This window comes from Trachinotus anak, unplaced genomic scaffold, assembly GCF_046630095.1.
Source record: "Trachinotus anak isolate AG129_WGS33_773 ecotype Australia unplaced genomic scaffold, CSIRO_AGI_Tana_v1 ptg000014l, whole genome shotgun sequence".
Taxonomy (NCBI): Eukaryota; Metazoa; Chordata; class Actinopteri; order Carangiformes; family Carangidae; genus Trachinotus; species Trachinotus anak.
In genome coordinates this window covers 14,535,695-14,544,150 of record NW_027273865.1, presented here as the reverse complement: position 1 = coordinate 14,544,150, position 8,456 = coordinate 14,535,695, and the positions used below count along the sequence as shown (strand labels likewise).

General features: G+C 43.2%; 1 long non-coding RNA gene across 1 annotated transcript; it reads right to left on the bottom strand.

Moving 5' to 3' along the window:
* Nucleotides 1-1,984: 1,984 nt before the first annotated feature.
* LOC139632191 (uncharacterized) lies at nt 1,985-6,012 on the bottom strand. Its single transcript, XR_011693519.1, has 3 exons — nt 5,841-6,012; nt 3,269-4,767; nt 1,985-3,170 (listed from the first exon to the last, which is right to left on the bottom strand). It is a non-coding gene; the product is annotated as an uncharacterized lncRNA (long non-coding RNA).
* Nucleotides 6,013-8,456: the final 2,444 nt, after the last annotated feature.

Sequence of the window (8,456 nt, the reverse complement as noted above, 5' to 3'; positions counted from 1 at the left end):
GTTTTGCAGTTTTTAGTCATAAACAAAATTATTGGACAAATTGAAATGCTGACCTGGTGATGGTGCAAGAGGGAGAGTCAGGAGTCTTTTCATCCTCTGGGCACAGTGAGTGTTTGTGCAAAGCAATCTGTCCAGTAGTTGTTGAGATACTTCAGTATGGATCATTACATAATACTTCTGTTTACCAATTTAAAAGAAGAGTTCATTCAAACTAATGTGGTCTCATACAACAGCCTTGCAATGAATTCTACTTTCATGGGTATAATGTTTTAGAGATGTGTTAATTTGACTTTACGAAAATTTTTGAAGCAACTGAATTGTATTGAGTTATATTTCTATTGTCTGTTGTGTTTTATAGCACACTGTCTTACTGAAAGAAAGAGGGTAGACTTAATGGATAACAAGGTGTGCCTAATAATCTGACTTATTTCTTCTTCTCAAAATTCAGTTTATTTTTTTAGACTTTTCTCTTTGCTGTTTTCTTTACATCCTCAAGCCTCTAAAAATGAAAATTTTAAAATCTGAGAAGGAGAAGTCGCTCTGGTTAAGCTCCTCACAATCTCACAGACAAGTACAACTTATGATGAGTGGTCCCAAGTGCACATTGTTTCATTTTAATTGATAAAGGTTGGGAACCTCTGCTGTAAGAGACTGTAAAGTGATCTGCTCCAAGGCATATGAATTTGTTTCTAATTATAAATTGTTAATTGTAACACAGCTGTTATCTTTATGTATGAATTTATGTTAGTGTTAGTGTGTGTGAGTGCATGCGTGCACGTGAAAGTGCACGTGCATGTATGTGTTTTGTGTGTTTTGATTGACAGCTGCCACTGACCTGTGCCAGCCAGAGTGCCATGCTGCGGGGCGGTGGGGTCGATCGCTACAGAGACGACCTTCGCCCTCATCTGCATCCTGCCTTCATTAGCAGAGCCAGGCAAGGAGCATAACAACCCAATAAATTAATAAAGAGAAAGAGGGAGAGAGGGGAGGTGGAGGGGAAGGAGGAAAGGAGGGAGGGAGCGGACAAGAAGAGAGCAGGGAGAGCAAGGGTAAAAGGGAAGAGAGCGCGAGGGAAGGAAAGAAGCAGGCATGAGGAAAGGGCAGGGAAAGAGCGGTATGAGAGAAAAGAGCGACGCACTGAAGTATAGAGGGCTGGGAGCGAGGACATGGAGAGGAAAGCTGCAAAAATAATGTGTGTGCACACATTAAGGCTAAGGGTATGCGGTCAGCTCAGGTAGAAAAAAAGCTAATGAACAAGAAGTATAAAGAGACTGAGGAAGATGGGCAGAGCGAGTAAAAGGTACATAAGTATTTCATTTATCCTTAACGTTAAAATCAAAATGTGGATAAAAGAGGAATCCACAGTACTACAAACTGCGATGAACCACAAGTCAACTAAATTTGCAAATTTACCCAAGAAGGGCTAAAAACTGATATTGCCAAAAATATCTCTGGGGCTGATTTCGAAATGTGGCTCTGAGCCCTGTTTAAACAGAGTATTGATACATTACCATCTGTACTGGCTCTTAAATGCCAGTATAGACAGAGATGCTCTAACTAGTCCACAGACCAGCATTTTGATGGGGCCAAATGTTCCAGATTTCCCCACTCTCATTCATGATTGGCTTGAATTCACCATGCCAACCACATAACAAATGTTTTAATCAAGTATGAGATTTAATCATCTACTACTGTATTGAAAGCATGGCGTTGCAACAGACAGAGGTGGAGGAAAATACCTCTCAAATACCTCTACACTTGCAGTAAAACACACACAGCAGAGTCCAGGGGAAGCTTGCAGTGTAAATAAATTATGAACAAGTATGTTACGCAGGATAGACTGTTGGTTGGGAGCTTTCCCAGGAGGAATCTAGTAATGATGCTTTCTCATCTTCCAGCAGAGTTGTATAGCATACATCGCTTCCCATTACTCCATCTTCATCACCATGATGGGTGGAAATATGGCCTATCCTTAAATGCCAGGAGATCTGTGTTTTCCTTTGATCAAATAGGAGTTATTTCCAACAATGAATGATAGATTTCAAACTTATCTGATGTTCTGCACAACAGAGCAGTGGTGCTTTAGATTTTTTTCTCTGATGTGTCCCCACAGACTTCTAAGATCAGTTCCAGTACCCTCACACTGACACTACCAGTCTTGTTCTAAATGTTTATTTTAATTCACCTTAAAGTGATTATTTAACACTATTGACTATATAAAATTGGATAATGTAGCAATTATTTTTCATGCAATTTCATTTTAACGTTTAGTTTGATGTTACCGTCTGGACTGAAACGGGAAGAAGTTTCAACCACCTCTCCATTACTTAGCTTTTTTAACTGTTTAGACTTGCTTGCTAACTGCAGTAGGTTTCCCACACTCTTAATCACACCATGTTGTGTTCAGGTGTAAATTCTATTGTTCCAAATTATTTGAACCACTCTGCAATCTTTCCATCTACCCCCTGGCAACTGCAGAAGCACCTCCTGGGGTAATACCCCTGGTTGGGAATTGCAACAGTAGTGGAAGAATACAACAACACAGAGATCTAGACCAGCTCTGACTGCACCTTGTGTTAGAAAAGACTTTATAGACCGCTCAGTTTGAAACATTGAGAGATGTTCGCTGAGCCGATCCCAGCCAAGTCAATCTGAATTTGGAGGGGCAACAACACCAGCACTCTCAGGAGCGACGTGCAGCCCACTATAACCACCTAATAACACACATCGCATGGACATGACCCATCTGTTGAGAAGACACAGGTAATGCGCCCGGCCCTGTTTTTTTCTGTCTCTCGAACTGAGAAGTGCTGGCTGTTCAGGGTTGAGGAGCGTGAGCGCAGAGGAGCAGGGCCTGCTGTGCTGGGGAGAAAATTCTCAGGGCGATCGATGAGGAGGATTAGGGCCGGCTTTGGGGCTCAGAGGCCTGGATCTGAGCAGTATTCTCAGTGGGGCCCCTGGGAGAACTGGAGAGGAGCGCTGGAGGGGAGAGAAGAGGAGGGCCAGGAGAGAGAGGAGAGAGGGCTAACCTGGAACTGTCAGGAGGCTGAGACAGGGTTGGCCAGGTTGGGAATAGAAGAACGGCCGGGGTCCCAGTTGACATTATGAATGGCACTGAATTCCTGCCACCCACGCAGATAAACACACGCTGGCCAGTCAGATTGGATGAGCTGCAGAGCACAAGGGAGAGAAGGGGAGATTTAATGTAACAAGAGACAGAAAACAAATTTGACAAACATGGATGAAATTGGTTATTTTGCCTCCTTACACATCATCTTTTAATTTTCTTCAGGCCAAATCGGTAGTTGTCTTCTAACTTGATGAGTGCAGCGCACAACAAAAGGCTCCCTCCGTCTGTGTGTCTGCCTCTGATGCTCATGATTGGTCAGCCCATTCGCCAGCTCGCCGCTCTCCCCCGGGTACAGACGGTTGGATCCATGATTCATTTTGCAATGAGGAAAAAAAAAAGGAGAGAGCGCATGTGAGAGAAGAAACAGCCAAGACCACTGGGAAATTATACGGTGGAGCGGCGTGGTGGATCTGGAATTAAACGGCATAATTAATCAAGCAAAAAAACAAGCACGTTGCTCATACATTTATTATTTGCATTTTTTCCACTTCAGGAGATGTAATCAGCAGATATACGTTGGGGCCCCTGATCCCCGTCATGGGGACCTGGAGGCCGAGCGCCCATTTCGACCACTGACCCTAAAAGCGTAAAGTGGGATCAGTTCTGCTCAAAGCTTTACTTTTTTCTGACTGACTATTATCTCCACACAATGCCCTCTGCCTCCAAAGTAATCTCCACAACAAGCAGAACAAGTCCCACAGAATCATGTTGTTGTCTCCCTGTCCTTTAAATTAGGGTGTCTGCAAAATTGGGTTCACAACTCTCTGCTCTCTGTGGAGTTGTTCTGCATTATGCAGTGTGTGCACTTGACCCATTGAAAAAAAAAAAAAAAAAAATCACCAGCCGCTTTTAGAAAGATACCACAGAAATATCACAGAGATATGATCAGACAGAAGTAGAAGGGGGCTGACAAAACCATGTAAAGACCCCAGGGAAACCTTTATAATAACTAAATCATCAGTGCTAACACAGCTACAAAGGTCACATTAGGTTGCATGTCAAACCCCAGAACACATACTGGATCTGTATGACGGCTGTTCATCCTTTTGGTTGCCATGTTTCTGTGCTTGGCATACAGTAGTGATCATTTTTGTGTGTGGTTCACTCTTAATATTTTTACATTTTCTTTAACAATGTGAAAGTTGGGCACAGATGATTTCATTTGGCTTATTTGAAGCTCTGTTAGCTGCCTCAAGTTGCTTTGAAAACCCATTTATCAAAGCACAGATTGCCAGGTCTGGTTTGTAGAGTTTTGATCTGAAGCTGGCAAATGCTGCTGTTCGACATGCAAAATATCCGACCTGATATTTGTAGTTTTGATGTTTTGACTACTTCAAAGTTTTAAAGTCCCTTTTCATGTGGTGTTTGTGTGGCTCTGAGTGTCCTTGTGGTCATTTATGCTGTGATGCTTTAAAGGTATTGTAACAAAAAGTGCATAAAAGCACAGTCAACTACTTTAAGGAAACCCGTTAAACACCTTTAACGCCCAGTATCCCTCTTTACATGTTAAGGATAAATCAATGAGCAGAAAATAAGTATAACTGTGCGCTTGCTGTGTCTTTCGTTTTCCTACCTTTCTGATCATCTCCCATCCTCATAGATTTGTGTTGTGACACATCAAGGGTTCAATCAGAGACCTAAAAGACAAGGACTCTTTTTACACGAGGCATTAAGTAAATCCTGTAGAAACAGTTTATGCACACTACACATCTAGCTTTCCAACTTTGACTTATTAGTAGTTAGTTGCAGCATATGTTGTTTTTTTTTTTTCTACGAATCTTGGCCTATATTAGACCCTCCTCACTGGTCTGTTTTTGTGCTGCTGTCATACTTAATACTTAAGTACATACTTAATTTTCATCTTCTTTTAATGTCTGTGCAGCAATCACACCATCTTGTTATAATAAGCAGGAATTATCTAAATTGGCAATGGCAGCAGTAAGAGTCACAGGTTGCTCTTATTGGAGGAATAGTGATATGATTTTCCCCTCATTTCTGAATTTACTCGTAGATTATATTTGCTCATCATGCACTGCATCTTTCACCAAGATCTCTGCTTCCCGCTACATGTGTCTAACCCTCATTATGTCCATTATGCATAAATGCATCCGCCAAAACGGTGTAAAAACCTATCACTTTCCAGCTGGTCAATATGGCTTGTTCCTGGAGCGCCGTCATCAATCGAGGTATCAATATGGAAATACCACTGTGACCCAGACATTAATCAATGGGCTCCTTCGGGAGGAAAGGGAGGGCAGGGGCACCTAAAATCATCAATGAGACGGATCAGCCCGCAGTCAGACTCGGACAGTCCGTATTGATAAGAGCATTTCCACCTGTAGCGGCCGGAGCGGAGAGACGGGGCGCATCTGAATTCAATACCCGCCGCCGCAGCTGCGAGCTCGAAGCCCAGAAAGACACGGTTGAGCGGAGATACGTGCCTCGACTCATCATAAGACCGCTCTCTTTTTCTCCACATATGCCCCCCCCCCCCCCCCCCCTCCCCTCTCCTCCGTCTACCTCACAACTTTCTTTTCTATTTTTTTGGTCATGCCTTGCACTAAAGAAGCACATCACGCCTTTAACACTGAGCAACAATGACTTCAAATTAAGTTCTTTGTCTTTATTCGGCGGCTTACTTTGCCGAGCGCACCCCCCCCCCCCCCCCCCCTCCACTCCGCCCGGCACAATCTCTGGAGTTTAGTCAAACCTATTTCCTCCTCCAACTTCAAACTGTGAGAGGGGGAAGTGGAGCTCGACATCAATGAGAAAAGTCCTCAGATGCATTCATCTCTCTGTGAGCGCAGGATTAAAGCGTCGCCTCACTGCTGACATCCAAATCTTGACCCAATCAATTAGGTCCATGCTCTGCGTTTGCCTCCTTTACCCAGATACAGCACAGCAGCGGCTGCTGGGTAATGTGGGATAAGTCAGCCCCCTAGTGGCGTGATCGTGTGTGCACAAGGAAAAGCAGCGAGGTGCATGTGGAGAAAACATTTAATGAAATAAAAAAAAAAAAAAAAACGGGGACTGAGTTGTGATTTAGATGGATTCATAGGCGCAGCTGTTTCACTTTGCAAATTGTGCATATTTTCTTCATGCTTGTGACTAATCCTGGCCTTCCTGATTGGTTTTTATGCACCACATTGGCCAATGAAGCAATGTTAACTATCCCCATATTTGACTTCCAATGACTTCCAGTCAAACCCCGCTCCATTCTGTCCCCCATGACACTTCTTAAAGGTTAGAGTTCAAGGGTCGTGTGTCCTGTGTGCACACAGGCCTGCCCTTTTCGTTCCCAATCAGCTGCTCTTCTTTTTTTTTTTTTTTCTTCCTGTGCCAGAATGGAGAGATGCACCACAAAGGTCATGGACATGGATTTCCTTTGGTTTGACTCAATGAAAAGGTCAGATTAGGGCACTATTAAATGGCAGTGAGGCCTTCACGTCGCCCTCACAGGGACCAGAGTCCTTACATCACCCTGAAATGGCACAGGCTGGGCCCAGGAGGGTCTCGTGGGCTGCTGTGACCTCGTCTGGTCCCCCCTGTGGCTTCGGTGTCCCTCAGCAGTGTGAAGAGAGAACAGAGCAACAAAGCGTGGCACAAAGATTATCACGTGTGAAACTTTTCGGAGCACAGTGTGTGTATTAATGAACACAGCTTCTCATGTTAATATTTCTATCTACTGTACATTATGTACATTAAAATACAAGATACTTCACTAACAACAGTGTCATACAAACTGTACTAAACGATTATGGAAATTGCTCTTAACCTTCTTTTCTAGTATCCATTATATGTGTGTGTTTGTGTGTCATAGCTTTTGGGTTGGTTATACGCAGATTGGCCATTAATTGTAAGGTCTGAAGGGATCCCGCTTTCCTGTGTGGAAGTGTCCTCGAGCAAGACAAGGAACTCCAAATTGCGCCCAGCATACAGTGGCTTTCGAAAGTCTTGAGACCCCTTCACTTTTTACACAACTTTATTTTGTTGTGGATTTATTTGTCATTTTGCCCATCATTCTGCACTCAATAACCCATAGTGACCAAGTAAAAACTTTATCTAAAATCAAAAACTGAAATCTCTCTTTTACAAAAGTATTCAGACCTTTAATTCAGTACTTTGGCAGCAATTACAGCTTCAAGTCTTCTTGCATTAGTGTTTACACACTTTGCCCAGTCAAACTCTATCAGATGGGATAGGAGGCGTCTGTGAGCTGCCATCTTGAGGTCTCTCCCCAGATGTTGTGTGGGGTTTGAGTCTGGTCTTCTGGCTGGGCCACTGAGAGACAGTCAGAGACTTGTCCCAAGGCCGCTCCAGCATTGTTTTGGCTGCATGCTCCAGGTCATTGTCGTGCTTAAATGTGAACCTTTACCCCGTTCTCAGGTTAAATGCACTCTGGAGCAGGTTTTCATTAAGGACTCCCTATATTTTGCTGTATACATCCCTCCCTCAACTCTGACCAGTCTCCCTGAGCCTGCCACTGAGAAACACCTCCATAGCATGATGTTGCCACCACCATGCTTCACTGTAGGAAGTATCATGGTATAAGCTCTGTGATGAGCAGTGCCTTGTGTTAGGCAGAGATAGTGTTTGGAGTTCTGATAGATGGGTTCAGTTTTTGTCTCACCAGACCAGAGGATTATTTTTCTCATGCTCTCTGAGTCTTTTGATTGCTGTTTGGCAAACTCCAAGCGCACTGTCATATGCCTTTTTCTCAAAGTGGCTCCCATCTAGCCACTCTACCATAAAGATCTGATTGATGGAGGAGATGGTCGTCCTTCTGGCAGGTTCTCTAATCTCTGCAGAGGACCTCTAAAGCTCTGTTAGTGACTTTTGGGTTCCTGGGCACCTCCCTGACCAAGGCCAGACAACCAACCCTGGGAAAAGTAGGTGGTTCGAAAATTCTTCCATTTCACAATTATTGAAGCCACTGGAGTCTGTGAAACACCCAAAGCTTTAGAAATGGTTTTATACCTGCCTCACCACAATTTTGATTTCAGAGGTCTACAGAGAGTTCCTTAGACTTTGTGGTTTGACCCCATAAGGGGTCACATTATAAAACTGAGGGGTTGCAAGACAGGACAGGAATAAGAAAAACATATTATGTTAAACTTAAAAAATAAGTGTTATAAGAATTTCCTCTAATTGTTAGTTTCTTTCTAGTGAATAGCTGGATAATTTTACTTCTTTCGGTCGTGAGAATATTCAAAAAGTGAACAAAACAAGGAAAAACACACTTTGGTTAAACTGGTAACAAATAGACATCACAGGCAGAGGAGATGCATGTCAACATCTAACTATTATTAAGAAACTGTCTACAGTT